Here is a 25,269-nt window from a genome sequence, read left to right as displayed (position 1 = left end):
TTAGTAAAAGTATTGTGGAGAAACCCAAAGGTTGAAGAGTCAACATGGGAACTAGAAATTGATATGCGAGAAAAATACCCTCACTTGTTTACTTAGGAGACACCTATCAGGCCCGACGAGCGGTCCACTTTTCTCCCAGATGAAGCAGCAGGCATCGGTCCGTATTCTGAGGACAAAATCCTTTTAAGGGGGAAGATGTAATATATGGGATATCGCGTGTAATTATTTTATCAATAAATGATTTTTATGTAATTATTATGTGAATTTTGGTGAATTATCTACTGATTGATAATAATATTTAGATGTATATTTATGATAAAATGTGAGTGTGTTAATTTTATTATGTCCAGAATAAAATATAGATGATTAAGGTATTTTTCTGGTAATTTTTGGAGTATTATATGATTTTATATTGATTTATGAATTTATCAATTATTTTCAGAATAATTACGAAATTATTTTAAAAAGACGGGAATCGTCCAACCTCAACCGTTTTTATGTTTTACAACCCGATACTCTTCCGAAAACTCCTACCTAACCTAATCTGGTAATTCCGGACATTTGTCGTATTTTGACTTTTTCAATCCGGATTACGGTTTGACCCGTGCATGTCCCGGCGCATAATTTTTGATACGATAATTGTTTCGATATATCAAAAAACCCGTATTCTCGAAAGACGGGTTAGTATTACATTATTTTTGTATAAAGTATTTTATAAAAGGCCCGGTTGGGATAATTATCCAATATGTGTATCAAATCGGATCGTTATTGTAGTTACTTAGCGGCTAAGCAACTATTTTATTGATCCAATACGATCCAAAATGAACTAATATTCCGTAAATATAAATAACCTATTTATTATTTCATTTTATTCTTTTATTTATTTACAACCACTACGAACATAGTAAATACAGAGAAAACCCCAAGAAAATGATACGTTCCTGAGAATCAAACGCACGAACGAGGACGTTACCGAACTCCGATTCAAGCGTACAATATATCAAAACGAAGCTCTCGAAATATAGAATCATAATCAATCATCAAATCAAACCCAGAAACATTAGGTAATCTTCTGTCTAATTGTTTTAATTCGAATTTATTATGAATTTAAATATGAAAATTTGTTCTTGATATTGTTGATGTGATTTGATGTTATAATCATGTAGATAATATTTTTATGATCATTTTGGTATATAATATGTCAGATTTTGAGCTTTGCATCATGTAGAAAAGTGTCTTTGACTCTCGGATATGAAAATTAGGGTTTATATTCAAGAACAATTTCAATTGAAATTGGGAATTCTCGATTTATTGATTCTGGGCAAAAACTAAGGCCACCAGCGAATAGATCGTTTAAAAATGATTCATTTCATGTATATAAGTTCGGTGTTGGCTTCCTGGATTGAATCGCCGGAAAAGCTCAAATACCCAGCCAGTTTTAATGGCGTTTCGCCGGAAAATACGGGACCGGGGTTATAAATAAGAACAGAGTGCAGCCCTGTGTTTCTGGGAAGTTCTGGAACTTGTTGGTATAACGAACTGAAGCAAACGACGACTGAATCAGCATGAATTAGTCTCACCGGATTATTTTCCGGGCGGTTGTTCTTCAGGAATTAGGGCGACCAGTTCGGGTCAGTTTCCGACCCGGGACGAAACCCGGTTTCCATCCACCTTTCCCCTAAATCAAAAGTCAGACACCGTTTCTGATTTCTTTTATTTTAAAAATTATTTTTAAATTCTGTTTTATTTATAAAAATTCATTTTAATTTTTAAAATTTCATTTTAATTCATCTCGACTGTTTCTACTATAACTTTTAATCCGTACGTCGGATTTGGGTGAAACGAAGGGTAGATAGAAGCTTGTATCGAATAGAATGAGTTGAGAAATAGTGTTGATGAATATATGTGATGTTTAACAGAGGAAGCAAGACGTAGAATAGGAAAGCAAGTGGTTAGTGAGTGGGAACCAATTGACAAGTGTCTGTGAAGTAAAAGCGAATTGATAAGGCAAGTGTCCCTAAAATTTCTTGTAGTATAGTTGTGAATACTTTTGAACTCTTTTGATTATGTTGCAATTATTCCCAGTAATTCCTATTCTATATTGCAAGTACCTTGAAGTACTTAACCCTAAACCTGATTCTTATTGATCTTGAGCCATAAGCCTTGTTCTTTGTAAACTATTGATTGTTGAATTCTCAAATACAAACCACACCTATACGATACTAATTCCCAAACACATATATACCACGCTTTGATTCTTGATACTGAATTGCTTGATATACCAACCATTTTGCTTTGTTCGACAGAAGACCACTCCTTGTAACCCTTGAACCCTGGGTCTTCTACTTTTGATTCCTCCTTTGATTGAAAGCCAATTCTTATGATTCCATTGTTATACCTACTTCGAAATCTTGAATCACCTTACACTTCGAGATAAAGATTGTTTATGATTCAGTTATTGATTTACATTGTTTATCATTTTGTTATTCTGGAATTGGATTGTTTTCAAATACGGACCAGATTCGTGGTCGGACAAGATTCGTGGTCAAAGTAGGCCAATATGTGCCTTGGATCAAGTATATAGAGCAAAGTTGGGAGCCTTGCTCGGGGTTAGTATATGACTGATCAGCAGCCTAACCTTGGTTTTTAAAATAAAAGTGATTATCCAATTATAATCATTGCTTATCAGTAAACTTGATTTCTTATGTCATTTCAGTCGATCATTGTTAATCTCAGTTACCATCATTGTGACTTGCTGAGCTAGTTAGCTCACTCTTGTAAATCTGTTTTATACTCTTTTCCAGTGAAAAAGGTAACTGGTGGTAGCGAGGATCCCCAGAAAAGTGTGCGAGCTAGGTATCCAGGTTGAATGGAATAGACTAACAAATAATGTTTGGCTTGGTTGTATTAATAGTTTGTAATAAAGTTTGAACTTCAGTTGTAAGATAAAATAAGTTGGGATTTGGAATGTTTGTAATATAAATAAGGTTGTGGATTGTGGACATACTTTAAACTGCGTTGATCCGTGGATTATGGTAAGTAGGGTCATTTTATATACATATTATTATATTCATAATAGTTTTAATATGGTGTGTGTGTGTGTTGTGGGCCCCAAACTTCTGACCCGGGTTTGGAGGGAGTTACATCTTCAGTGAAAACTGATGAATTCCCCATGTTTGTGGTGGTTTCTTTTCTTAAACAACAAAACAACTGAAGAACACTTTGAAGTTTCTGTCCTTTTGTAAAATAGGTTTCTTTTGAGAGTCACCTGAGTGGATTTGTGTTTGAGTTTGTGTTTGTGTTGCTGTGCCTGGGTGAACTACAGTTTACCTGTTGATTGATTATGTGAATTTCCTGTTGTTGTCTGAATAGATTGTGTTGGACCTGTAATGCATTGGACATATGTAATCTTTTTGGATTTTTAATTAGACATATGCATTGTAAGATATTTAGTTGCAAGCATTTTTTCTGAAAAGATAATAATCAATCAGATATAAACACATAACAATCATTACACAAAAAAACAATGATAGAGAAGAAGTAGAATTTTCATTGATAATGGAAACAGAGTACATTAAGATATAGATTTCAACAAGTAAATCATAATCCTAACTACTCTAGTTTCTGCTTCTTCTCCTCGGCCTCTACCCTCCTTGCCTGGCGCTGGTAAGCTCTGGACATGGAGTGTGCAAGAGATATGATTCTCTCCTGCAACTCTAGAGCAGCAAGGCGTTGCTGCTCAGCCACCATAGCACATCTCTCCTGCTTCTGAGTGACTACTCCCTCAAAGAAAAGGAAGTTTAACTGATCGTCCCACGAGAGTTCGTCAAAAACGTCGATTGGAACATCAAAAGGGCTGTATACGATCCCTTTGATATGGACTTGAAGACCAAAAGGGTCATAATAGACCCTATTGTCAGCCAAGTGATGGGCTGGAAGATAAACACCGTTGTTGAGCGTGTGGAAAACAGTGGCAGCCATTGTAGAGAGATGAACAATGAGTGAGTTTTGAGGTTAGGATATTTGTTGAGAAAGAGAGCAGTGATGAATAATGAAGAGCGAAGGTTTTGAATTTATAGGAGGAGAAAAGAAAGAAAACAAGAGACTCTTGAGTTGACCGGTTAAGTGTAATAATCACACAAGCATATTTTACGAGTATCTAGACAGTTAGAAGAGACTTAACTTCCTAGTTACTATTCCCCATGCAAATAATCAAGTACCCCACATAAAAAGTTACCTTCCTATCAGCAAAATATTTTACTAGCTAACTCATCAAAACTAATAATGATAAGGAATTATTTTGAATAAATTTAAAACTTATAATTACCAATAGTCAGATAAATTCAACTATTATCAGCATTCTCAAAGCATCACATAATTTATGAATTAAATTATCTCAGTTTTTCATACTTTTTGCTTCTTTTGATCTGTTATTTATTAACTTCATATATTTAGGATATGAATTAATAAATATTTAGTTTGCCTAGAATTTTGAGAAATTCCAAGTTACAATATGTATAGAGAAGTCTGGGTATTTATAGTAAAAGTAAATGACTTGTCGAGAACTCAAAAATAGACGTTTGGAGTTTGTCTATCGAGAAGTTATTTTAAGAAATGAAATACATATCGGAAAATCATTTTAAATTGCTCTTTTAGAGAACTTCAAAATTGACTTATCGAGATGTCAAATAAATACCCAGTTTGTCCAAAAAGTGGACTGAATTAATTCCAACCTTTATTTGAATAAATTTAAAATAGAATTAGAAAGAATTTTCCAAAAGCATTTTACCAAAATAATTTATTAAATTAAATTATTTCAGTTCTGAGTTATTGATAAGTCAAAAATTATACTTGTAGAGAACTCTGTGAATTAACACTACTAGAGAACTCTACAAAGACTTATTGATAAATCATATTAAGCCTATCGATAAGTCACTCGAGAAGTCAGTAATTGACTTATCGAGGACTCACTCGAGAAGTCCTAAAATGACTTGTCGAAAGGTCAATTTGACTTATTGAGAACTCAGTTCTTTATATACTTTTGGTTGTTGTAATTTTGCCTTGTGTTAATTTTACATATTGAGAATGTAAATTAACAACTGAGCAGTTTACTTAGAATTTGAAAAATTCCAGGTTAAATTTGAATTTGAAAAATAAATATGCAGAGATTTCTAAAATATTTATAATTCATATTTCAGTTAATTTCCAATTAAATCAAATTAATATTGATTTATTGGAGATTAATCTGCTGCAAAACATTAGCTAAGTTCTTGCCTTAGGATGAAGAATTAAGCATTCCAATTTCACTTACAAGTCTAGTGAAAGTTGCTTCATCCAAAGGTTTAGTAAAAATGTCAGCCAATTATTTTTCTGTTGGTACAAAAATTAGCTCAATGTTACCATTTGTAGCGTGTTCTCTAATAAAATGGTACCTAACATCAATGTGCTTTGTCCCAGAATGATTAACTGGAATAGCTACTATAGATATAGCACTAGTATTGTCACACATAATAGGAATTTTGTGTAACACTAGGCCATAATCCATGAGCTGATTTCTAATCCAAAGCACTTGAGCACAACAACCTCCTGCAGCTATGTATTCAGCTTCAGCTGTAAAAGTTGATACAGATTGTTGTTTCTTGCTATACCAGGATACAAGTCTTTATCTAAGAAATTGACAGCTTTCACTGGTACTCTTTCTGTCAACCCTGCATCCAGCAAAATCTGCATCTGTGTAACCAACAGCTTCAAAACCAGTTTCCTTAGGATACCATAATTCCAAGTTTGGTTCCCTTCAAGTATCTGAAAATCCTCTTCACAGCCATCAAATGTGATTCTTTTGGATTGGTTTGAAATCTTACACACAAACATGTTGCAAACATGATGTCTGGTCTACTTGCTATTAAATAAAGAAATGATCCAATCATTCCTCTATAGCTTGAGATATCTATACTCTTGCTCTTTTTCTCTTCATCCAACTTTGTTGTAGTAGACATAGGTGTAGATGCAGGTAAACAATCAACCATTCCAAACTTTTTCAATAGATCCTTGACATATTTAGTTTGGCTGATGAAGATACCATCACTTCTTTGATTGATTTGAAGTCCAAGGAAGTAACACAGTTCCCCCATCATACTCGTTTCATATTCACTTTGCATAAGCTTGGAGAATCTTTGGCAAAGCTTCTCATTAGTAGGACCAAAGATGATATCCTCCACATAAATCTGAACTAGGATCATATCTTCACCATATTTCTTGTAGAAGAGAGTCTTGTCTATGGTTCCTCTAGTAAAACCATGCTTCAGTAGGAAATCAGATAGTGTGTCATACCAAGCTCTAGGTGCTTGTTTTAGTCCATATAGAGCCTTGAGTAACTTATACAAAAAAAATTGGTAATTTTGGTTCTTCAAAGCCAGGTGGTTATTGCACATAAACTTCTTCTTCTAGCTCACCATTCAGAAAGACACTTTTGACATCCATTTGATACACTTTGAAGTTTGAATGTGCAGCAAATGCTAGGAAAATTCTTATAGCTTCAAGTCTTGCAACTGGTGCAAAAGTTTATTAATAATCAATTTCTTCTTCTTGTGAGTAGCCTTTTATAACCAACCTTGCTTTATTTCTGGTAACTATACCATTTTCATCCATCTTGTTCCTGAACACCCATTTTGTTCCAATAATACTTCTATTCTTTGGTGCAGGAACTAATTTCCAGACTTTGCTTCTTTCAAACTGATTTAGTTCTTCCTGCATGGCATATATTCAGTCAGGATCCAGAAGAGCTTCATCAATTTTCTTAGGTTCTACTTGAGATAGAAAATATGCATGTAGGCACTCATTAGCAGTTGCACTCCTAGTCCTCACACCAGCAGTAGGATCACCAATAATTACATATCTAGTGTGACTCACATCCCACTTCCTTGTATGAGTTTGTTGACTTGTGCCTTCATTATTTTCTTCATTGTTGGTATGACTGCTGGATCCTTCTTCTCTTTACCCCCTGAGTTTGTGCTCTCAAATTCAGGTGTTTGAGATGAGTTTCTATTTTCATGATTTTCTTGTTCAGTAATCTCTTCATTTAATGTCTGTTGTGCATCAACTTCATCTTCTCCATCAGAGTCGCTATCAATGTTGAGGTTTTCAAATGCCAGGGCTTCAGCTTCATTATCAACAAGGCATTTCAAGCCTGGACATTCGTCATCATCAATGGTCATATATGTACTCCCCATAATCTTCTTTTGATCAATCACATAAACTTTGTAGGTTGTTCTTTCCAGTGAATACCCCAGAAAACTTGCTTCAAAAAACTTTGAGTCAAATTTCCCACATATTCAGAGTTGTCTTTCAAAATATAACACTTGCTTCCAAACACATGAAGATGCTTTACAGTAGGCTTTCTCATAGACATTATTGAGTAGGGTGACTTGCCATGTGCCTTGTTAATGAGATATCTGTTCTGAGTGTAACATGCAGTGTTAACAGCCTCTTCCCAAAAACTTGTTGGCAACTTGGCATCTTGCAACATTGTCCTGGCAGCTTTAAACAATGTTCTATTCTTTCTCTCAACTACTCCATTTTGTTGAGGTGTCCTGGCAGCTGAGAATTCTTGAACAATGCCTTGCCTTTTTAGAATTCACTTAATGTAGCATATCTGAATTCTGTTCCATTGTCACTTCTCAATCTTTTCACACAATTGTAATCTTCATCCTATTTTTCTATCTTCTTGATGTGCTCAATTATGATGTGTGGAGTTTTATTTTTAGAGTACATGAACTCTACCCAAGTGTATCTTGAGAAATCATCCACCATCACAAGTGCATATTTGTTCCTTGAAATTGATAAGACATTCACTGGCCCAAATAAGTCCATGTGAATAAGTTGCAAGGCTGCACTTATAGAATTCACAGTTTTTGACTTATGACAAGATCTTTTCATTTTTCCTTTCTGACAAGCTTCACAAACTTCAACTTGAGAAAATTCCAGTTTGGGCATGTCTCTTACTAACTCCTTTTTGACTAAGATGTTAATTGCCTTGAAATTCAAGTGAGACAGCTTCTTATGCCATAACTTGCTATGTTCTTCTGATGTCTCGGTGTAGAAGCAGCAAATACCATCCTTATTTGTTAAGTCCAAGTCTGCAACAAACAAGCATCCTTTCCTTGCTCCTTTCAGAGCAACTTCACCAGTTTTCTTGCTAGTAAAAGTGCATTCTTCTTTGTTGAATAAAACTTTAAAGCCTTTGTCTGCAAATTGGCTAACACTGAGAAGATTCACTTCAAGACGAACTACTAGTGCTACATCATCAATGACAACATTTTCATAAACAATCTTGCCATATCCCATTGTGAATCCTTTGTTGTTGTCTCCAAAGGTCACCAATAGGCCAGCTTTCTCCTCAAACTGTGATAGCAGGGCCTTATCACCTGTCATATATCCGGAACATCCACTGTCAATGATCCATATGACTTTCTTCACTTTGCCCTGCACATAATGAGATATAGTTGTGTTTAGTGACCCAAGCAGTGTTGGGTACTTTCTTCTTATTAACTGATTTGGCAGAAGTAAAGTGAGTTGTTTCAGATAAAATAGAGTTCAATGATTGTTGTACATTTTCCCTTTCTGATGTAGACTCAATTTTTGTTTCTTTAAGGTCTATTCTCAGTTTGTGGCAACTCTTCATCACTTTCAAGTTGCAAGGGATGCAGTCAAACTTATGACAGAATGAGTAGGGTCATTTAAATCTGCTACATTATATTTGCAAGCTCCTTTAGTTAGCTTACTAACCACCTTTTTACAAAGGAGAGTTAGATGATTAGCAGAGCCACATCTTTCACACTTCTTTCTAGGAGCATCTACAACATAAGCCAGATTATTGCTTCTGTTTATCCCTATTTTCTTATTTCTATTTTTCTTCTTCTTTCCTGCATCTTCAATCTTTATAACTTTGACAGGAGTCTTGGTACTTTGATTTTCCATGAGATTTTCTTCAGCCTTAGAAGATTAAGTAGAGTTTGTATTTTTCTTTTCATTATCCTCATCTACAATTTCTTGCTTGATAATCAATTCTTCTTCACTGAAGTCTACTTCACAAGCCTTGAACACAGGTGACCCAACCTTTTTCAGCATTGCTGGAACATTTTCATTCTCTGTTGCCTTTTCTTTGTCTCTTATGTTTTTCTTTTTACTGTTCAAGTCATCATAATCAAGACCAATAGCAATGTTTGCACATGGTTTATTTTTCTCATGGTACTGACCAACCAATTCAGATACATTCTTGAAGGATTTCAACTTTACTTCATTTTTCTCCAGTTTTTCCCTTAGCACAGCCTTAATCTCATTTGCACACTTGAGCTTGTTCTTCAGATAACTATTTTCTTATTTCAGGGCTTCAAGCTCCACTGTCAATAATTTAGTTCCTTGTTTTTCATTCTCAAGCTTCTCATTCAACTTTGTTAATTTGCTAACTTCTTCATTAGCAGTAACCATGCTTGTGTAGATTTGAAACATTTCTATGTTTATCTTCTCAACAGTTTCCTTATATTGATTCACATTTAAATCAGTGGAGGTAAGAGTGGGTACCTGTGATTTAGACGAGGATGATTCTTCTTGCTCCAAGGCCATGAGTGCATAGTTTCCAAGTTCTTCATCTTCATCATTTTCAGAGTCATCCCAACTTTTACCTTCTGTAATATAAGTTTTGCTTTGCTGTTTCCTTAGAAGAGCTTTATACTTTGCTTTAAGTTCAAGATAATCTTTATCGTTCTTTATCTTCTTGGGTTTCCTGCATTCTGTAGCAAAGTGACCTAGTTCTTCACAATTGAAGCACCTTATCTTAGATCTGTCAACCGATCCAATTTTGTAGCCATTCTTGCTATCAGAATTGTACTTCCCTTTTTCCTTCCAGCTGCTGTCTTTATTAAAAGACCATCCTTTATTCTTGAAGTATCTTGGCTTCTTTACTCTAATATTAGAGAATTTCCTAGGCAAATAGGCCATTGACTGATCTAGCTCATCCAGTTCTTCAAGAGTATAGAACTCATCTTTTTCCAATTCCAGAATGACTTTTTCCTGTGAATCATTTGTTCTTTGCTCACTTGTTGAGAAAACTGGAGTTTGAGATCTTGGTTCATCATTGGATGTTTGACTTTTATTTACAATTAAAGCACTTGAGCCATCTATAACATGTCCTTGACCAGATCTCAATGATTGTCTTTGAATCATTTCTAGTTCATATGTTTTGAAAATTCTATATAGAACTTCCAGTGTTATTCTGCTCAAGTCTCACCCTTCCCTGATTGCTGAGATTTTCTGTTTTAAATGATCAGGAAGAGTAAGCAAGAACTTGAGATTCACTTCTTCAGCTTTATAGTATTTGTCATGAAGTTGTAAGTCATTTATTAGCTTATTGAATCTTTCAAACACATCAGTAATGCTTTCCTTTGTCTTAACCATGAAACCCTCATACTGTGAAATCAATATCCTTCTTTTATTAGATCTTACTTCCTCAGTTCCCTCACAAAGTATCTCAATCTTTTCCCATATTTGCTTGGTAGTGTCACAGTTGACAATGTTGTTATACATTACATTGTCAAGTGACTCAATCAAAATTAATTGCAAGCGGCTATCCAGGGAAACTTTCTCTTTTTCAGGATCAGTATACTCATCAGGATCTTTTGGAGCATAAAGAGCTGGGATGATCTTGTCTCCATCTGTAGATTCATCAATTCTAACCGTGGGAATGAAAGGACCATCCTTGAGGATCTGAATGTAGAGTGGATTGGTCATCTTGATAAATAACATCATTTTCTTTTTCAAAAGAGTGTAGTTAGCTTTGTCAAAGGTAGGAATTTTGATGCTACTGATTTTCTGTGTATTCATTCTTCCAAGATCTTGAATCTGTTTACTTTCAGATTTTGCTCTGATACCACTTGTTAGGAAATGAATAACACGGAGGGGGGTTGAATGTGTTTTGTTGTTTTTAGGCTTTTCTTGAATGTTTATGGTTAAACAAAGTAAATTAATTCTTGTAGTGAAATGTGTTCATAAAAAATTTGAGCTTGCAGAAAATAAAGAACACAGATCTTCAAAACTCACTTAATTTTATATTAAAATTAAGACTGTTATGCTACAAAATTTCTAGGCTCTTTGTTGATAAAGAGCTTAGCTTCTTCTTGAGAATGTTACAAGAAATTTTATCTAAATTGTTACAACTGACTAAGGACCAGTGTTAACTTTATAGATCAGTTAACTTCTGGTTTACACAGTATTTAATAAGACATGCTAATAGTTTTTCTAAATTGTCACTTGTCATTTCTATTTATAGAAAAGTAGATCTTCCATTTCTGGCTTAACGTGTCTTTAGCATCCCGTGTTTACTTTAATTTTCCTCTGTCAGTTAATCTTTACCATTGATCTTGCACACTCTTCAAGCTTCTTTTTGTAAACTTGTCAATCCAGCTGTTGGATTGTTTGTTGATTGTTTATCTTGGATATTGAACTGATCTGTAACTTTGTACTTTGAGATTGTACCTCGAGATCTCCAGTTTAGGTTTATAGAACACTTGACATCTCGATAAGTATATTGGCTTATCGAGATCTCTAGTACTCTATATTTAGTTTGGCTTGTAGAGGTCTTCAGTTCTCTATTAGAGAATTTTGGCTTGTCGAGATCTCTAGTCTTCACATCTTCACTTTGACTTATCGATAACTCTTAATTCTCTTGTAGCTTCTTGACTTGTGATATCTCATAGTTCTCTAGTCAAATTTAACTTGTCGATATCTCAGAGTTCTCTAGTAGACTTAGACTTATCGATAACTCAGAGTTCTCTAATGAATGTAGACTTGTCGATGACTCTGAGTTCTCTAGTGAAGAAATGATTTGTCAATATCTCTAATCTTCATGTCTTCAATTTGGCTTGTCGATATCTCTAAGTTCTCTAGTAGCTTTCCTGACTTCTCGATAAGCCATTCTGGAGTTCTCGAATGACTTCTCTATAACATTAGATCTGTGACTTGTAGAGATCTTGACTTAGAGTATTTTTCCTAAAACAGATTTATTCAACTCCAAGCTTCTTCACAATTCTTCTGAGGCATGATCTTCTTGATCTTCTTCCAGATAGAATTCTTAGGCTTGACACTGTTTATAGAAAAAGGCTCCAGTTTGCTCCTTTGACATTTTTACAGACTTTAAATGCCACAAGTACAAAATACAGACTAAGATAACAACACAACTTACTTAGGGTTGGCCCCAAGCTTAGTTGATTACTAAAAATAACAGTTCATTAATCTCCTTCTTAGATCAGATGTCCATTTGGCTTGCTTCATACTTTGATAAGGAATACTAATGATATTGTTATCTCCAGTGATCTTTGACATCATCACTTATATTATACATACCCTACTTTTAAAGATAGAAAGTATACTTCTGTGTGTTATTGATACTCCAAATAAGTGTGATCTCGGTTCTTGAAAGAGGTTGTTACAGCCAATCTGATTATATATAATTGGTTTTTAATTTCATCTAGTTAGTCATAACTTGGTGCAATTGATCAATTAAGTGAGTTAATTGGTTAATTTTACCAATTAATGGTCAGTTAGATGGAAATCACTTCCAATTATATTAAGTCAAATTTTGGTATGATTTTCAAATCCGAAATCAAAGCAATGAGAAATTTGGAGAAAGTAAGGACACCAGTAGAATTCAGAAATTGCTGCAAGTGTGTGAGGCTTTACTTGGATGAATATACCTTTTGTAATAGACAAGAGAAATAAAGAGTTATTTGTATAGACAAGTGAGAAGATTGTTTTTGAGAACTAAAGATTCAAGATTGAGCAAAGAGAAGGAAGGAAAGGAAGAAAGGAGGTGGAATAAAGAAGAGATTAGTAACTACACCAATATGGATTTTGTAAGACAGTCAAAGAGATTTTATCATCTGTAATAAGGCTTTCTTAAAGGACTTGAAGGTATACCAATATAGAACGATGATATAATGAGAATTACTTCAAAATACCGGAAAACTCGTGAATATAAGTATCCGACGTATAGTAGAAATTAATAATGATAGTAACGTATATAAATTAAAGGATTTCGATCCAGAGTTAGCCACATAAATGGTTTATTTGATGAAGAACCAAACAGTACTATTGGAAGACTCACTTATGTTAAGAAGAAATAATGAACTATGAGAAAGAAGAACTTAAATAGGAAAGAAGGTGGAATCAAACGGATGATAAAGAAACATTATAAGATGCCATGATATAGGAAATATATGGGTATTATGAGGGACATAAGTAAAGTGAAGAATTGATGAAACATTTGTAAATTGAGATAGGGAATGCATCCCAGGAGTACGATTAAGTACCGAGGGATAAAAGAAAATATCTAGCGACCAGGCATGAAGAGAAAATGGGGGAAAGCGTTAATTGAATCATTATCGATAGGTTATCCAAACCTAGTCATTCTTTTTATTATTCAATAGTTTATCCAATAAGTGGGTTAATTGCTGCTTGAAGAAATTATGGTACATCATCAGATCCAGGAATTGATTGTAAATGGTCAATATTATTTGATTTGAGATTTGACAGGAGTATTCAGAATATGATGAATTATGTCGAACCAGAATAGTATATACCACTCCTAGATGAACGGGCATTATATAAAACAGAACTAAAAGATAGGAATTTGGCCCAACATTGCTAACTCAAGGGTTTCAAGTTACTCCAAGAATATGATACAAGATATAGATGTCAAAGAAGAGTTTCTGATAATATGGCATAAAGAAAGAATAAGCATCATATGTGACTAGACGTCAAGGAAGAGCATTGTAGTCAGTTTCGTATGAGAACTTCCTAAAACCAAAAGAAATGATAATATGGGTTAGAATATGCGGGTGATGCCTCCAGATTAGTATATTTTCTTCTAAATAGTAAGAGATTTTCGCTCGGCAAGTATACTTGATTGTGATTTAAGGAAATTGAGGTATGATGATACGTTTGGGCGTCAATCGTATCCAGTCGAGATTTTCTCGTTAATTCTTAATTCTTGTGTAATTTTGAGAACGTCAGAAATCGAATATGCCATGGTCTCAATATATCATTTGCAGATGGACAAGAAGATGAAGGGAACGAGTAAAGAGTCTCGAATGCGATTAAATGATTACAAACTAGGTTAATTGAGCAAAGAAACATATGGGAATGAGGTTCAATAACCAATAACTATTGGAAACGTTCATGAGCATGAATTACTAAAATTAGAAATAAAATAAAATTAATATGCATTATGTTGGTCCTTTTGAGATAATAAAGTAGTCAGGATAAGTGTAAGTGAGTTGGCTCCACCGCCACACGTAGAGCAGGTTCATAGGGTGATTATATGTGTATACTTATGAAGAGTAATTTAGCTCCATAATTTATAAAATGGAGACCTGAATTGAGTTATATGAGCAACTAATGGACTATGATATCAGCAAAAGGCTGCTAAGTAATGATTGATGTTGCATGTTAAAGTTTATGAACAGTTGTAAGGTTGAAGGATCAATCTGAGAAAGTGAAAGTGAGATACTCGAATGTATCACTATCTAATCCTTAGTGTGATTCTGAGGACAAATACCTTTTAAGGGGGGAAGGATGTAATATCCGGGATATATCGTGTAATTATTTTTATCAATAAATAATTATTGTGTGATTATTAAATAATTTTTGGTGAATTATCTGATGGTTGATGTTGATATGTGGATGTTTATATGAGATAAAGTATAGGTGTGTTAATTTTAATATGTCCATAATAATATATATATATAATTGTGATATTTTTATTGCAATTTTTGGAATGTTATAAGATTTTATAATGATTTACAGATTTAATAATTATTCTCTGAATAATTACAAAACTATTTTATAAAACCGGGAATCGGCCGACTTCAACCGTTTTTATGGTTTTACAACCCAAAACTCTTCGGAAAACTCCTTCCTAACCTAATCTGATTATTCCGGACATTTTCCGTGTTTTGACTTTTTCAATCCGGATTACGCTTTGACCCGTGCGCGTCCCGGCGCAAAATTTTTGATTCGATAATCATTTCGATAGATCAATAAAACCCGTATTCTCGAAAGACGGGATTTTATTATATTATTTTTGTATAAAGTGTTTTTATAAGAAATCCGTTTTTGATATTTATCCAAAGCAGGTGGATAATTATCCAAATCATTTTTGCAGTTACTTAGCGGCTAAGCAACTTATTTTTTGATCCAACACGAACCAATATTCCATAAATATAAATAGCCATTTTCTTATTTCATTTTATTCGTATAATCATAATCAGTTAGTAAAAATATAGAATTTACAGAGAAAACCCTAATAAATCATCGCGTTCTTGAAAATTAAACTGATAAACGAAGGAGTTATCGAATTTGGAATCGAGCGTGCCATATACCGAAAAGCTCTTTCATAATCAATCATCCATTTTAGTATAGAAATCAAGGTGAATTTCTTATTTAATTAATTTTATTCGAATTAATTAAAGATTAAATAATGAAATTTTAATTTTGATGGTGTTGATATGATTTGATAATTGTTTCTTGTATATAATTTTGTCCTGATCATTTTGGTATATTATATGATGAATTTGGAGTTCAATAACATGTTTAAAATTGATTTTGATTCTCGAAATTAAAAATTAGGCTTTATAAAACTTTGAATGTTCTTAATCGAAATTGGGGATGTCTAATCTGTTAAATCTGGGCCTGATTGAATATTACTAGTAGACAGATCGTGAACAGGGGAGTTGAATGATATCAGTTTGAAGGCCAAAGGATTCCGGGAAAGCCTCGCCGGAAAACTCAAGTTCGACGATTTCCGATAGCTTTTCCCGGCGATTGGCGGTGATTCAAGTGAAAACAGATGCATACATGTGTTCCTGGTGACTTAGTCATGAGTTCTGGGCAGTTTGGTGGTGTTCTGGGCAGGTACAAGCCGGCCGGCGGTGTCGCCGCCGCGGTCGCCGCTGCCGTCGCCGGGGAAGACGGCTATTTTGCCGTATTGCCCCCTAGTTTGCAAGAAGTTGCATTTCAGTTCCTGGGGATTTCAAAAGTCATAAAAATGGGAAATCTGTTTTAAAAACTTATGTAAATAGTATTTCCTTTTATTTTAATTTCAGAAAATGGTTTTTAATTATTTAAAATCCAAAAATTCATTATTTTTAATTCTGAAAATTATTTTTTAATTCAAAAATAATTCTAAATTATTTAGTTAATTAATTTTAGTTGATAATTAATTATTTAATTAATTAATCAATTTACATATTAATTAATAATTGATTTAAATAAGTTATTAATTAATTTTAATTGATTATTTAATTATTTATTTGGATTTAAAAATTCTGAAAAATAGTTTCGAGTTTTAAAATATTATTTAAAATTATTTTCAAAGCTCGATAATTAGTATTAAATCATTTTAAAGTCAGATTCGGGTGTTCGAATCCTGATATTTAATTATGAAATGATTCGGAGACCCGTTTTAATTCCGAAAAATGTTAAAAAATTCGTATTAAATACCTAGAAGATCATTTTAACCCCGAATCTTCTTTGAAAAATCATTTTGATCGAACATCTTGCATGCTATGTGCTACGTGCTATCTGATTGATGTGTTATATGCCTATGTGGTTATTGTTTGACTGTTTTTGCTGTAACTTTCAATCCGTAAATCGGATTTGGGTAAAACGAAGGGTAGATAAAAGCTTATGACGTCTATGTGACGATTAGAATAATATGAGATTAAATATTGATCGATACTTGTGATGCCTAGCAGAGTAAACGAGGCTTAGAAAAAGAAAGCCAGTGCTCAGTAAATAGAACTGAAGCATAGGAAAAGAAAGAAAGTGATCGGCGGATAGAAGCAAGGTATAGAAAAAGAAGGAAAGTGATTAATGATTAGAATTGTTAGAGGAGTACAAGTAAAGTTGGAAATAGTCTGTGATAAGGAAAGTACTTTTGAACCTTCTTCAAGATATATTGCAAATATTTTTGAACTTTCTCATAACATGTTGCTAGTATTCAAAATAAGTTATGTTTTATACTACAAGTGCTTTAAACTATTCAACCTTCAACCCTGATCATATCATTGAACTTGTGCTGTAAGATTTATTTCTTGTAAACCACCAACGGTTGATTTCCAGATACTAAACCATACAAATACAATACAACTCTACAATTACATACACACCATAAACCAAGTATTGCAACAAAATTTATTGAGCATACAGAAACTTATATACCCTGGAATACCCTATGACATCAAAGATCTGTACCCTGTATTATCATTAAACCATTGTTCATCAGATACTTGATTCTTCATCAGGCTTGCAGCCGTTCTTTATATTTACACCCTGATATACCCAGGTGATACCTATGAAATGTTTTATGCTCTGAGATAAATGCTTTATCAATGTTAATTATGATTCTAACTTTACTGAATTACAATGGTTATCATATTGAATCATTTTAGAATTGGATGGTTTTATAAATGTGGACCAGATTCGTGGTCTGACCAGATTCGTGGTCTGGCCAGATTCGTGTTCATATTAGGCCAATACGTGCCTTGGATCCAGTATAGAGAGCATAGCTTTGTGCCTTGCTCGGGGTTATTGCGTGACTGATCAGCAGCCTAACCTTGGTTTTTAAAAATGAAAGTGAATGTCCAATTCTAATCATTACTTATCAAGAAACTTGATTCCTATTAATCATTTCAACTGATAATTGTTTAACCTCAGTTATTGCTGTCATGACTTGCTGAGCTAGTTAGCTCACTCTTGCAAATCTGTTTATGTTATTCTATAGTTAAAAAGGAAATTGTTGGTAATGAGGATTCCCAGTCCAGTATGCAAGCTAGGATTCCAGGTTAAGTTCGATCGAGCTAGCAGGAGCTTGATATTGTAGATGAGTTATGTAAGAGTGTAAAAATGATATCATTATCAGCTGTAAGTTGAACTAGCTGGGATTCGGTTCGATGTAATAAAAGTTAAGGTTGTGGCTTATTTTCATACTTTAACCTGTTGCGATCCGTGGTTGTGTAAAGAAGGGTCAATGCATATAATGTTTTATATACAGGTTTATATATTGTGTGTGTGTGTGTTGTGGCCCCCAAACTTCTGACCCGGGTTTGGAGGGCGTCACAGCAATTGCCGGAGAAATAGAAAAAGCTACATCTCTAAAGAATTTCTCTATTCTTTGTAAGTTCAACTTGTAAGCATCTGTGTGCAAACATTGCATCATAGAGTTTTTAAATACTTGAATTTGATTACTTTGTATTTTAATTTCATCAATACTTTCATTCCGCACTATAGCCAAATCAAACACAGTTATATATTTATAGTAGAACTGTTCTTAAAATTGAAAAAGTAGCCAGAATTACATTCAACCCCCTTCTGTAATTCTTTTTTATATTGTTAGGGAATAACAATTGGTATCAGAGCAAGCTCTTAAAGAACAAAGAGTTTAAAGATCACAATAACTAACAAGATGAGTAGAAAAGATGCTAGAGTAAAAATTTCATTTCTGGATAAAGACAACTATCACCATTGGAAGGTGAAGATGCACCTGCATCTCCCCTCTCAAGATGAAGAATATGTGGACTGCATTGAGAAAGGTCCACATGTCCCTATGAGAGCTGCTACAGGAAATGAGCCATCAATCCCAAAGCCTAGAGCATAATGGTCTGATCCAGATATTGAATAAGTTCATAAGGATAAAAAGGCCATGAACATTTTGTTTAATGGTGTTGATGGTGACATGTTTGACAATATCATAAACTGTAAAACTGCTAAAGAGGTATGGGATACTATTCAGGTTATATGTGATGGAACTGAGCAAGTAAGGAAAAATAAAATGCAACTCTTGATTCAGCAATATGAGCATTTTCACAGTGAATAAAGTGAGTTACTCACTGACATTTTCAGTAAATTTCAAAAACTGCTGAATGCTCTAAAGTTGCATGGAAGAGTCTATCTAACAAAGGACTAAAACCTCAAATTCCTCAGATCTCGACCAAAGGAATGGAAGCCTATGACAGTCTCACTAAGAAAATCTCAAGACTACAAGGAATTCACCTTGGATAGACTGTATGGGATTCTAAAGACCTCTGAGCTTGAAATAGAGAAAGATGAGAAGCTGGAGAAAGGAATAAAGAAAGGAGGATCCATTGCACTAGTTGCTGAGCAAGAAAAGGAGAAGGAGATAAAGATTGAAGCTATTGAATCTGCACCAAACCCTAGAGTTTGTCAAGGCAAGGAAAAAGGGCTAATGGCTGAACATGAAGGCCATCTTAGTCAAGATGACTTGGACGACATAGATGAGCATCTAGATTTTCTATCCAGGAGGTTTTCCAAGCTCAAATTCAAGAAGAATTTTGTAGCAGCCAAGTCAAACAAACACATAGTTTATAAATATAAATTCAAATGTTTCAAATGTGCTTGAATGGTCATTTTGCTAATGAATGTAGAAAGCCTGATTCTGATAGAAAGAAGTTTGAGCCTGTAGATTATAAAAAGATATATTTTGATTTGCTCAAATAAAAAAAGGGTCTTTCTAACTCTAGAAAATGATTGGGCGGTTGATGGATTGGATGAAGGTGATCAAGAACCAATGTCTAAGGATAATACAGAAAAATCTACAACTAATGAGCACACAATTCAACATCCATCGAAAGACAAAGTGCAACATCAGACAATCTGCATCATCCGTTGAACTATCAATGGGATTTGAAGGCCAATACAGATCACAATCAGAAAGAACCCCAACTACAAGATCCACAAACTCAGGCGGAGTTTCTTCTAATCAAAACTCAGTCACACATCAATACAATTATGAGGCCTCTTCATCTAGAACAAATTTACCACAACATAGAAAATGGACTAGAGATCACCCTTTTGAACTGATTATTGGTGATACATCTTCAAGAGTGCAAACAAGAAAAGAAACTCAAGAAGAATGTCTGTATAGAAGCTTTCTATCTCAGGAAGAACCTAAAAAGGTAGAAGAAGCTCTGTTGGATCCTGATTGGGTTTTAGCTATGTAAGAGGAGCTAAACCAATTTGAAAGGAATAAAGTTTGGAAGCTGGTACCCAAGCCTAGAGGAAAGAATCCTATTGACACCAAGTGGGTATTCAGAAACAAGATGGATGAAAATGGCATAGTAATCAGGAACAAAGCTAGATTGTTTGCTAAGGGCTACTATCAACAAGAAAGAATAGATTTTGATGAAACTTTTTCTCCTGTTGCAAGACTTGAAGCCATAAGAATTTTCTTAGCCTATACAACTCATTGCCAATTTCGAGGTCTATCAAATGGATGTCAAAAATGCGTTTCTGAATAGATATTTGGAAGAGGAAGTCTATGTCAGTCAGCCTCCTGGTTTTGAAGATCCAAATTTTCCTGAATATGTCTACTATCTTTTGAAGGCACTTTATGGACTGAAGCAAGCACCTAGAGCCTGGTATGACACTTTATCAAAATTCCTCTTAGAAAATTATTTCACAAGAGGTACTGTTGATAAAATCTTATTCTATAGAAATGTTAATTTCTCTAGCATACTTGTTCAAATTATTGTAGATGATATTATATTTGGCTCTACAGATGAAAAACTTTTCAAAAAGTTTTCCAAATTAATGCAAAGTAAATATAAAATGAGCATGATGGGAGAACTAACTTACTTTATTGGTTTACAAGTTAAGCAAGTCAGTAATGGAATATTCATTAGTCAAACCAAATATATTTATGATCTTTTGAAGAAGTTTGACTTAATGGATTGCACATATGCAAAAACTCCCACGGCCATTGCAACTAAACTTGAGTTAAACACTACTGAAAAGTCTGTGGATATTTCAAGCTATAGAGGCATGGCTGGCTCACTTTTATATTTAACAGCCAGTACACCAGATATATGGTTTGATACATGTCTTTGTGCTAGATTTCAAGCTGATCCTAGAGAATCTCATTTAATAGCTAAGAGAATTTTTAGATATCTCAAAGGAACACCAAAACTTGGCATTTGGTATCCTAGAGATTCTGGTTTTGATCTAACCGGTTATTCAGATGCAGATTATGCAGGTTGTATAACTGATAGAAAAAGTACTACATGATCCTTTTAATTTCTAGGAAACAAGCTAGTATCCTGGTTCTGTAAGAAGCAAAATTTAGTCTCTACTTCCACAGTTGAGGCTGAATATATTGTTGCTGGTAGTTATTGTGCACATATTCCGTGAATGAAAAATCAACTGTTGGATTATGGTCTACAGGTGAATAAGATTCCTATTTTCTGTGATAACATAAGTGCCATTGCAATTACAGAAAATCCAGTACAACATTCAAGGACCAAGAACATTGACATCAAGTACCATTTTATTAGAGAACATGTCATGAATGGTACCGTGGAACTTTATTTTGTTCCAAGTGAGAAGCAACTTGCAGACATTTTTACCAAGCCAATTGATGAATCCACATTTACCAGGTTGGTAAGTGAGTTAGGTATGCTTAATTACTTTTAAAAATGTTTTGATGTCTAAGCATTTTGTATTGCAGCCACAATAATATCTGATATTTCTTGTCAAAGATGTAAATTTTGGCTAAGTCAGAATTTACATCTCGACGGATCTCCATTATCCGTTGGAAGTAAATATCCGTTCATTCATATCATCAGTTAAAATATTAAATATTATTCTGGGTACTTTTATCGAGGTGAATGACTATCTAATCGTTATTCGTCGAATTGCTCTCAATCCTAGCCGTTAATTCTAGGCATTATCCGTCGAATTCACTTACAGCCTGTAAGTATATTTCGATAGATAATCATTAGAATTTTAACAGTTTATTTTATTCTACAATGGCTATTTTGGGATAATTTAACTGGTTACTTTATTTTACCTTTTTAACTTTTGACAGTTCGTTTATGAGAAAGTATAAAAGCCAAATTCAATTTTTCATCTTTAATTTTATCTCTCTTAAGCAAGTTCTAACTCTCTCGTCTCCAAAGCAAAAACCCCCTTTCTGCAAATACTCTCAATCACAGCAATGGCGCCATTAGTCAAAATCATGTCTCAAACCGGGTATGTATATTAAAAGAACAACTTCTTCGCTTTGGTGAACAAGCAGATTCCTGCATCTGGAGACTATCACAAAATGATGGACTTCATTCTAAACTGCAAACTAAGCTATGCCATGCTCGATTCTCCAATAATCTACTGTGAAGTTGTCGAGGAGATTTGGTCTACTGTAGTGTTCAACTCCAAGGATAAAACCATTACCTTCACTCTCAAAGGTAAGGAAAACTGTATTAACTGTGATGCTATTGAAAAATGCTTTAAATTGCCTGAAAATAACACTCTTACTGCACACACAAACACTGATCTGAGAAATATGCTTATTTCTATGGGTTATGCTCTTACTGGCACCAAGTTAGGTGAGATTAGGAGACCAGGATTTAGGAAAGAATGGAGGTTTCTATGTGATTTCTTTATCAAAGTGTTTTCTGGTAAAGTTAGCAATTTCGACGCTATAACTTACTCACTTGTTAAAATGCTTTATTTGTTTCTTAATGACAAATACCATAACTTTAGTGAGTTTGTCCTGTATGAATTAGGGTATAAGTTAGGAGACATTAAGAAAAGGTCTAAAAACATATATTATGCTAGATTCTTTATGTTACTAGCTAATTTCGTTTATGAAGATCTTATCATTGAGAACCCAACCAACAAGCTAGATTCTTGGATTCAAGAGAGAAGGATTATTGTTGATCTTAACAGGGTCAATCACCATGAGGATGTTCCCCTCATTTACATGATAATTATGGAGCAGCCTCAGGTAAGTGAGGTAAACATCTCTGTCCCTACTACTTCTCTACCACCAGTTTCTTTGCAGACAACCGTGGCTATGACATCTGTGACAATGACCAAACAGGTGCCTACCTAAGCCACAAAATCTAGAATTTCAAAATCCAAGTCAAAGAAAGCCCCCTCTAGTTTCTCTCAAAAGAAGCTAGTTGTAACATCCACTAAAAACCAAGAGGGGAGTGTGAAGGGAAGTAAGTATGGTGGGGGACAGGGTGAACATAAAAGAAACCCTAAGGATAAGGAGGGAGAGGTGTGTGTAGCCCAACCTAGCCACACTGGAGTTTCCCAACAAGCTGTAGTGCTTAATAAGGATTTAAGCTCATTACTAGTTTCATCTTCTCAAAAGGATGTTACTATTGAAACAAGCTCTCAACCAAGAGCACAGGCCAAGAGGGTTAGGGACGCATAGTCATCCCAAACTTACACAAGAAAGAAGAAATCTAAAACACTTGGGGATGCATAGGGTGCATACACTGTGCCTACTGCAGTCAAAGACCCAGTTCATGCACCTTCTCAAAGTCAGGTTGATGTGACTCCAATAAATGTGGAGTCACAGCCAAAATCTAAAGAAGCACCTCATACACAAAACTCACCCACTATCTCTTTGGATATGGACATGATTCGCACATCAATTCCTGATTCTCATCTTTAACTCTGCTGGAGATGCCAAAATCTCAAGCAAGTGAGCATCATCTTTTAGGTGATTTGTTGGCTTACTTGAAATTTCTTTCTAATACTACTGAAAAATCTGTGCATAATCTCAAATCAAATACCACAGATTCTACAGTAGTTTCAACTCCAAACTCTGTCATTTCTACTATCTCGATGGATATTGTTCATCCGTTGACCAGTGATTGTATCTCGACGGATGTGCTTAACAGAAATGATCCGTTGAACCCTTCAACTTCTACTTCGACGGATGTCTCTCATCTGTTGACTGTCTCTGCACCACTTGAAATCTTAACTATTGTTACAAGTGCAGATGATTTAGTAGTTGTGCAATCAGTCCTAGGATTGAGGGAAGGGAGTGAACATAGTGAGAGGCTAAGTTGCTCTCAGGCAAAAGAAGAGGAAAAAAGTGAATATATGCCAGCTAGTTCTTCCAGCTTGGAAAAAGTGAGTCAGTGGAGTCCCACCTTGGCAGGTGAAGGTGAGGGTGTGAGGGTGGAAAGCCAAAGGGAGCCCTTGATGTAAGAAAAGAGAGATTACGAGAGAAAAGCAGGCACAGAAGAATGGGAAGAGCCCATTGTAAGTGAGTTAAGGGATGTCAAAGAGGCTGAAAAGAATCAGCTATTTCAGCAAGATTATCAAGCTGTCTTAGACTCTATTTCTTATGAAGCTGAGGCATTTACTCACTCAGTTCCAGCTTATCAAGTTTTAGCTGAACAGGACAATATGGCTGCTGAGAGAATTCTCAACTTGGTACACACAACTGCTTCTATGCAAAGGGCCAAGAATGCAATCATTTCCATGCCACCCATAGCTGGTGATGATGTTGATTATCCAACTGGTGGTTCTGAGGATATGTTTGGGGATGAAGATGATGATGAAGGAGATTTCATGGATATAGGGGGAGAAGCAGACCCTAGATGAAGATCAAACACTCCATCTTGGGTGTTTGCCAAAGAATGTGATGAACACCATTTCAAATCCACTCTCTTTCACATAATTCAACAAAATCAGACAGCTCTTCAAGCTAATACAAATGCCAACACCAAAAGACTTCTTCAAACACATCTAGAATCTCTGCATCTACACTAAATTCAATCTCTCAAGAAAAATCTAGATGTCACTGAGCTCAAGACAAAAATTGGTCAAGTAAAGAAGAATATTACTGCACGATTGGAGGCTACCTTTCCTGACACAACAATGCTAGATATCAACAGACAGCTTTGGAAAAAAATCTGATCTAGCCAGCAAAGTGGACCCCTTAGACACAAGGCTCAAAACCCTGGAAACATCTATTACTCAAATTCATCTCCATAAAGCTCAACAAACTCTGCTACTTCAGAACTTGGTGGCTGCACAAACCTCAACCTCCACTCAACTTTGCTAACAAAAAGGGGGAGAACGACTCGATTGTTCCAGTTATTCAAGGGGAGTCAACAAGTGAGGGGGAGAAAGTCCTCAACATACAAGTCAGCAAGGTGATTATTCCAGTAATTGCTTTCACTAAGCCACCAGTCTTTGACAACATTAATCTGATCAATATAACAGCAACTAAGTTGGAGTCAAAGGACAAATGGAAGAAGCTTGATATAGCAACAACTGAGTTGGTAATAGATGAAAACTGGAAGAAGCTTGATGAAGACATCAAGAAGAAATTTTTTCCAATTGAGAAGCAAGATAAAGTCTTCTCTCATTCTTCTTAATTAAGACTAATTTCAATAA

Source organism: Apium graveolens, chromosome 9, assembly GCF_009905375.1.
Source record: "Apium graveolens cultivar Ventura chromosome 9, ASM990537v1, whole genome shotgun sequence".
Lineage (NCBI taxonomy): Eukaryota > Viridiplantae > Streptophyta > Magnoliopsida > Apiales > Apiaceae > Apium > Apium graveolens.
Note: the sequence above shows the minus strand (reverse complement) of the source record.